Source organism: Anser anser (assembly GCF_964211835.1).
Source record: "Anser anser genome assembly, chromosome: 4".
NCBI lineage: Eukaryota > Metazoa > Chordata > Aves > Anseriformes > Anatidae > Anser > Anser anser.
Window position 1 is genome coordinate 49,594,334 of NC_139724.1, and position 8,812 is coordinate 49,603,145.

Here is an 8,812-nt window from a genome sequence, read left to right on the forward strand (position 1 = left end):
TCAGTGAGAGGAAGGTATTAAAAAAGAACGCAGCTTTAGAAGTATAAGGGGAAAGTAACATCACAATGCATTTATAAAAAGCATTCAGGTTGCAATTCCATTCCTGCCTTGTTTCTGCTGCCCCCAGCTGCTTATTCCTATCTGCATCTTCGTTGCAAGCCATGTACACAGCTTAAAAAAAAAAAAAAGAGGGTGGGGAATTGTACAGAAGGGCAAGAACCCTTTGGGGGGTTTTCCCACAAAAAAAAAAAAAAAAGATTTCTGTTAAAACTGTGCTGTCATAGAATTATCATAAGAAATGACATTTTTTAACTTAAGTGTTGACTGAAATTCTTGGTATGCTTAAGAATGAGTTTTTCTTCTTGTGAGTAAGGAAACAGGTATGCTTTTTTTTTTCCCCCTTAATTCTTTGCCAATAAATGGGGGGATTGCCTTTAACAAACATGATTTCATGTTTTTCCTGACAGAGACAACCCGCATGGACCAGAATTTTGCTTAAAATAAGGGATAGCTAATACTGTTTGATGCATCAGCCTTTTATTTTCTTGCTTTTTGCATCCAGGTTAAGCATATAATATATAGAGGAACCTTATTTTCACCAGAGAATAGTGTATTTTGTGAATGAGAACCTATATTTAAATGTACTTTGGCTATAAGAGATTATCTTCAACTTTTCATTAATGCAAAAGCAGTTCTGTAACATCTTTAATGAATAGCTTTGTTGATTGCTATTTTCAGTATATTCTATAAAATAATGCAAAACATAATACATAATATATATATAAAAATACAAAAGCTTCTTTTATGGATAATTTCAACAAGAATAACAGAAGCAGCTCTGCTTTTCTGGGTATGTCTATATTTTGTATATGCTCCTGAGCTAGCTCAGTTTTATGTAAACATGTCAACAATAGAAGGATAGTGCAGAAACCTGAATTGAGGCTACATTTGCAATTCCAAAACTGAAAAAATGATATAAGTCATTTCTAAGTGCAACAAAATCAACTTCACCGTGAATGAACGTGCTAGAAAATTTTAACTATTTCTGTGTCAGTTGACTCAGCCTCACCTTTCTTGCTACTGGTTTGATGTGGAATTTGTAAATGTTGCCCCTCAATGTTAACTCCTTTAATAGACTTAGGTATAAGATACCGATATGCATAGCAGCTTAGTAAAGCAACAAGTCTATCAATTAATTTTAACTATGCTAACAGAAAATAAGATGACCAAAACCAGTCAGAGGCACAAAGACTCAACAGAAAGAAATGAGCCACAGCTTTCCACACGAAGAGGCCGAAAGCCAGCTTGTTTGCAGATGTTCTGTACAAGACAGCAAATACATATATTGACTCAGGTATCTACTTGTAACACAATTTACATCTAAATATTTTCATGATCAAAATAATTCACTATTAATTACATCCTTTTTTTCAGAATGCTTTTAATGTTTTTAATCCCGACAATGTTCACTTCCATGTTTCTAAAACCATTATGACAGTTTTGCTGACAAAATGATTACTGTCTGTAGTTATCAGGAATACTGGGATGTCCTTAAATGAAAGACAAATTAATAAATAAATAAAGCATTAACTACTATTCATCTTCATTAGCTTTTTTCTGAAGTTTTTTTCTTACAGAGCAAGGCTGGTTATAGCAGAGCTGAGGACAACTTCCATCCCTGTTTACAAATCACTTACTGATATTTCAGTTTTGGGTTTCTTCATACCATATCCATAATTACTGTCCTTCTAATGTTCCATGCAATCTAATGCTTGGGCTTGAGCTAAAAAAAAGTCAAGCACAGATGATGAATTTGAGGATCTACAATTTCACACACAACCTCTTATTACTTCTACATTTTTTCCTTCATCTCCTTTTATTCCATTTACTTGCTTCAGCCAATTTGCTGGGAAATAGAAAGGGGAAATAGAAATTTTATGCATAGAAAGATTCCAGCTTTTAACAACAGAGCAATTTGGAGAATAAATGTGGATTAATTCTCACTGAGTAATGAATCCAGCGGTAGCCGGAGCAACAACAGGAACACCACTCCATGATTTTACTGAAGTGTATGACCAGCATGTTCACCAAAGGGCTGTACTACCACCTATATGAAAAAATGAAACAGCTTTTCCATTCAGATATATATGGGGCAAAATGCATGTATAGTCTGCGAGATAGAAAAGACAAAATGGGTGTCTTCAAATTCCTGTACCAAGCCTACAGAAAACAATTGATTGCTATTGCTGCAAGCGGTAATTACAAAGGGTAGGTATGAATCATAAATATTTTCACTTGGTCTGCTCAGAAAGACTCTTCAATAAGAAACTGACAACTAGTGACTACAGATAATTGAATCAGTGCATCACTGTTAACTTGGGGCCTATGGACCTACTGGAATGCTTAACTTAAAAAGAGAATCCCAGACATATTTCTTTTTTTTTTTTCCTTATTGGGTTTTCTTCGCAAGCCCACACTTCTGGTGCAGCCTAACCCAAAGTCTCCTGTGAAAAAAGACCAACCTGGGAGGAAGTGGAAGCAATCAGGAGACAATGGCACATCCCTGTGCTCTCCTGCCTTTTATTGCTGATGGCTCTGATTCTCTCAGGTATGGTGTCAAAATTTGCAACCTGTAGAACCCAAAACCGGCGTCTTATGCTCTAGATCTAGTAAATACTCTCTGAACTATAGAAAGAAAATACAACAACTTCAATGTATATTGCATTTCAAACTTCAAAAAAATCTCAGCTGTTGCCCATGAAGATTGCCTTTCTTAAAACACCAGAAGCAGCCAAGTGTCTAACCTGGAGAAGGTAAATGAACTGCTAAAGGCTCCTCCCCTCTTTTAGTGTCCCTTGGCGCAGACTCCTGAAAGGACTGGGTAAATATAATAAGGATTTTACTCCTAACTATGCCAGCATTTGTATACATTCCCTAGAAAGAGCTGAATGGAAATGAATACAGCAGTACATCAAGAAAGGTGTTCAACTAAAAGGATTGCTCCTGTCACTATCAGAAATTGTATTTAATTGAAACAGGAAATAAAGATGCACCAATAACATCAGTATTCCTGTGACAAGATTTTGTTTATATTTCAGTGGAAGACCAATATAATCTCCAACAAACATGTTTGCTTTATCACATGCCATTTCCCATCGGATATATTTCATTAGCTTATTTCATTGGTTTAAACGCACCATGCCCCGATCCAATGTGTACTTCCTTCCAGTAGCCTTCAAGATGGAGAGCTTACTAGTGCCAAATTACCTGGGGGGCAGCGCAAGTAGTGGGTAGACAAGGCAATTACTGATGAAATATCATTTTTAATAGGAAGTATATTTGCAGAAAGACAGAACGTCCCAGAAATGTTTTGGTAGAAGTTCTAATCTAGCAGAGAAAGCCTTCCTTTGCTCTGCCCACCAACATGAATTTTAATCAATGCTAAAAAGCTGCTATTGATGTTTCTAGTTTTTATGATATTGTAGGAAAATGTTCAGGACATGGTATATCCCCTGAATATTGAGAGAGAGATGAGCAAGCCACCCACAGCAATTTTTAAATCCTAAAAATGGCCTGCAGCGCTGAATTGCTTCTGGTCACTGAAGCTCTGAAATACTGGCTGGATTCCAAAGCAAGTGCCAAAAGACCAACTGGAATTACTTTTGGATCATTATTAAACTCAGAAAGCATTTACAGAATTCCCATTGCTTGATCAACAGCAATTTTGCTTCTCTTGATAATAAAACAACTGAGAGCATAGATCTTACGCAATATGTGACATAATTGGCTGAAAATAGAATAGAATAGAATAAGTAATTCATTCACTTAAAAGAACAACAAAAACAAACAAAAAAAGCAACCAAAAAATATATTTTTTTTAATAAAAAAGAGAAAGGCAAAAGCCCATAGCAGGTTAGATCCATTTTGGATTTAATATGAAAAAGCTGCCAAATGGCAAAGCATGAAGCAAAATATTATTCTCTGTGGCAATCAAAGAAGCCTGAAAATTCTGAAACTGCTTTAGTGCTTAAGCAACTGCAGAATATTGTAGTGGCAACCAGACGAGAATCTAACCTGGTCCTGTTACAGCAATGTTACTGAGCTCTGAAACGGAGAGCACAAACGATATTTAAGAAAAAAAGTCTGGAAATCAATAAAAATTAGCATCAATTGTTATCGGGTGTTCTGATAGTTGAATTCTTCTGACTTTCATGCTGAATACCAAATGCAGCTATGAGCGCATGCTATTTTGGGCAGTAATACGTTTGTGAGTGATTGGATAAAGATGACTCAGTATTTTCATGCTTTATTTAGCTATCTTAAGGTCCTGCACGTTCTCGTAGCTAAATAATTGGTATAAATCAAACAGAAAGTAAGTCAGAAGAACAAATTAAAAATAAAATACTTGGAAAATAGGTAACACAGTAGCATTTCTGGCTTAGACAAAGCTGCCAAATAACTTTAGACAAAACTGTGGATAAACTACATTTGCAATTTACAATGTAGTTAGACTACTCTGTAATGCTACCAATAAAATTGAAATGTCTACTGGCTGAAAGATAATCAATGAGATATATCTCATACATAACTCAAGTTTTACCAGAAAGGCCCTTCTGTTTTACAGGATCCAGTAACCATACTTGGACTGACCTCTAAATGACTTCTCATTTTCTCAGTAATATCCTTTTGGATTCCCAGACCCAATATTCCAACCCTACAGTAAGCATGCTTTCAAAAGAACGAAATAATTCTGGAAATCTATACAGGTTTCTAGAATTTGTTCAGAATAGTGGTGTAATTTAATGGGAAATTTAATGACAGAGGGAATTTAATGCAAACGAGCAAACATTCTGGTTATCCATCAGTCAAGATCTGGAAAGTAAGTAAGAACTACAAACAAGTTATAAATTGTTGTGTGGACTAATTTTGCTACTATTCTTTCTGAGAAAATTTATGAGGTTGGATAAAGGATATTAAGAGAGAAGCACAGGGCAAGGAATGGAAAGAATATAACGCTACCTCACGTAACTGCTCTTGATATATCCTATTTTTCTGTCTTCTGGTAAGCTTATTTTCCCCAACTAAAGCAGATAATTTTGATTATGGAATGCCAGCAGCCCATATTCAAATTCTACTTGTTGCATGCATAGAAGGAAAAAATAATCATTTTTTACAAAGCTGTAAATAGTCTCTGCCTGTGTTATACAATTAAGAGAAAAAATGTAAATCATAAAATGGATGAATCTTAGAATGAGGGAACTGCCTATTCCCCAGTTGCAACACACTGGTCCATTATGTTTGTTACATTCAGGGAAACATGCAGCTTGTGCTAAGATTCAAATTTCAGAAATCACAGCTATCTGAAATAGAGTTGTGGATGCCCCATCCCTGGAGATGTTCAAGGCTAGGCTGGATGGGGCCTTGGCCAACCTGATCTACCGGGTAGTATCCCTGCCCATGGCAGGGAGGTTGGAGTTAGATGATTTTTAAGGTCCCAGGTGATCTTTAAGGTCCCTTCCAACCCAAGCCATTCTACAATTCTATGAAATTTCAACTTTAGGCTAATTTCAGCTCTTCTTCTCCACCCCTATCTGCCCCGCCACCCTCCCCCCCCCCCCCCCAAAAAAAAAAAGGAAGCCATAGTTAAAAACCATGCTTTTAACATAAAGATGTGTTATTTTCAGCACTTTTGTCTGACACTTTAATTAACCAAGATAAATTCATGCACACTCTTACTAATTCTTTCTGTTGAGAATTCAAATTATTTCCTTTATATTTAAAATACTAGGACAATTTCCATCTTACTCAGTTCTCTCACCAAATCAACTCTTGTATAACACTGGACAATCCAAAAAAACTAAGATTTCATTAAATGAAAAAATTTAAAGCTTATACATCTCAAGGAAAAAGGAAAGCCTTAGTAAAAATATTAAATGACTGCATGTTTTATGCTATCTGGAAAGGAGCTCAGTCATGCTAAAAAAAAAATATTTAGAAAAGTAATAAATTCATTTCGGAGACAATGGGAAAAAAGAAAAAAAATCCATCATATTCAGTGTTTCAGAAAATTCTTTATTATTTTATGAGAGCAATACAAAATAAATTATGTAATTAGTTTCTGTAATGAACAATTCAGAAAAAAAAAATGTACATAATCTTTACGCACATGTTTGTTTTAGGAAACATTGCATGGTCTTCTTAATTTGGGGTTGAAGTTGGAGTTGAAGAAAAGCCCCAGTTTTATGAAAAATTACTTATCAACAAATCCTCATCTTCAAGTGTCACAGGTGTACATATAATATCAAAAGTGACAACCTAGATATCCAGAAAAGGTGTAATTTAAACTATTGGTTCAACCAAACTTTGTACTAACCACAGTCAATATTATCTGAGTCAAAACTGAAGAGTACCTTGTTATTCGCTGCTCACAAGTACTTAATCCTGACACTAATATATCTATCTATTTATCATTTAGTAATATGGATCATTAATTTGATTTTATGATTTCTAACAGCAAAAGTTCTACAGATATCTCATTGTTCCTGAAAGACAGTATCAGTGCATCAGCACTGTGATGTGCTTCGAAAGCCTCTCTCATTTCTGCAAACACAGAAATGATTCAAATACCCAGCCCACAAGGTGCAGAGAGGGGGACACCACTAAATGTCCTGCATGGTTGGCAGCTTCTGGCAAGTGAAAAAATGTCGTTTCTGAGAGTGAACAAACTCCTGTAAAGAGTTAGAAGGTTCCTTTGCCAAAATTTAGCCTTGAGCTAGAATATAATATTGTTATGGGTCAAAAAAAATGTCATATGTAGGAAACATATAGGGCCATATATAGGGAATAGAGATGTCCATGTCTCCAATTATCAATTATTATGTAAGCAATCCTTGAAGCTGCTGCTGCTGTAGTTACCATTATCTTAGTTCTGCTCAGGATGACTATTTATTTCACCACTCTCTAAAATAGACCTGTCCAACTACCCTAAATTTAAAAGTAGATGAATAGCATAAAGTTTTTAGGGTAAAATCACCATCATAAAATAGATTTTTTTAAGTACAAAATTTTAGAATGTAGAGCAATCAAGAAAACTGCTAAGAATAAGCCGTTGGGGTGGTAATTGCCAGCAAGGAGGTGGCAATGTGCAGCTGGGAGGGGGCCAGGGCTAGTATCTGGATCAGCCACTAGTAAAATCAGGCATAAAGCCACATCCTTAGGCTGACAGAAAGCAAACAACAACATCCAGAAAAAGTCACGGTTATCAAAAGGCAGAAGAGAAAGCAGAAACAGAAAAATAAGATCATAAAGTGACAAAGATGTCAGAAACACTCAAGCCTGTATCCCATACGTTTTAAAAGTCACTCTTGTGACTCGAGATTTATTGATTTGCTGTTTATATTGAATTAACATGAGAAAAAACAACATGCTAGTGCTGTAGCCACTGGGTGTCCTTTTCCCAAGGATACGTAAAGTAATGGAATAATCTATTGCTGAGTAGGAAAAAGCTCATGCGACAGAATGATTGAAAAGTGAAGCCTTTCCTTCTATTTCTAGCAAATCATTTGCTTTTTTAATCGGTCCACAGCCTGCTATCGGTCCCCGGCAGCCCCCTGCAGCCACCCCACGGCTCGCAGCTTTCCTGAGCACCACGCCGTGGCAGGATTGCAGTAGCGCAGCTTCCCACGGCGAACTAGGCACAGCTGGCGTCTGTGCGCTTGGATTTCTTTCGCTCGTTTTCCGCCTCTTATCTCCTTGTGAGCGGCTTCTTCCACTGCTTTTTAAATAACAGCAGCAACTACATTTATTCAAAACGCGTTGTTTCAACCTCTGTCTTCCAACCACAGCATCTGTTACCTGCACCGTGCGATCTGCAAAAGCACCATACCCAGAAAGGCCCCCCCGACACACAGGATGCTCCTGATCGCCTTCCCCCCGCCCAAGAAGAACAGCCTGCTGAGGCGTGCACACCTGTATGTCTGTGCTTCGGGCTGGGGGCTGCAGAGCCCTCTTGTCCCCACTCTGCACCCGTGAGTCAGGACACACCAAAACTGTGCAAGAAGTCCTAGCAGTGTCAGCGGCGCTCTGTGTGAGTACTAAAGTTCTGATCTCTTGCACCGAGATGTAATGGATTACTACACCCAGCACCTGAAGCATTTATTGTGGAGAGCAGTAAGTCAGCACCCACCCAGCTCCATCTTGGACTCTCCTACTCATATGCTGAGAAAATTTTAAACTCTGCCTGACAGACTGAAATGAGGCCAAAAAGCTCATTTCAGTAGAAACTGAAAATGTTATTTCCATTAAATGAAAAATTCAATAATTTACCTGCTAGCCTTCACCTCTGCTTTAGTTAGCCTCCAGAAATGGAGATAAAGGACAGTAACTTACTTTTTACAGCAAGCTCCTTCAAGAAAAAAGGATTCACTCACCCAGATAGCTATGCTGGATTGTATTCTATTGTCATTTTACTCTTTATTAGATCACAGCTTCAGAGAAAACAGACTCATCCTGCAGGGAATTAGATTTCCCAGGCTTTACTTGTATAGAAATATTCCTTCTTAGTTTCCAGAAAAATCTACCGTTCATCTTCGTATCTGTCTCTTCCCATAACAATTCACATAACAAGAGGGAGTCCTGGATGCCTGTAACAGAAGCCCATATCTGAGGTAGAGGATATGACTGTGAAATTTGATAAAGACACAACAGCTGAAACATTGAAAGCAATAACTAGAAGATTGCTAAAGGCTGCTAATTAAAGCCTGGCTGTTAATAATTACAGTATCTAATACTTTGTATTTGTATATAGCCTGTA

The 8,812-nt window shown here is 37.0% G+C and overlaps 1 protein-coding gene across 7 annotated transcripts in view; it reads right to left on the reverse strand.

Moving 5' to 3' along the window:
• Nucleotides 1-8,812, reverse strand: part of TRMT9B (tRNA methyltransferase 9B (putative)) — a 117,357-nt gene that overhangs the window by 70,091 nt on the left and 38,454 nt on the right. The window lies entirely within an intron of this gene.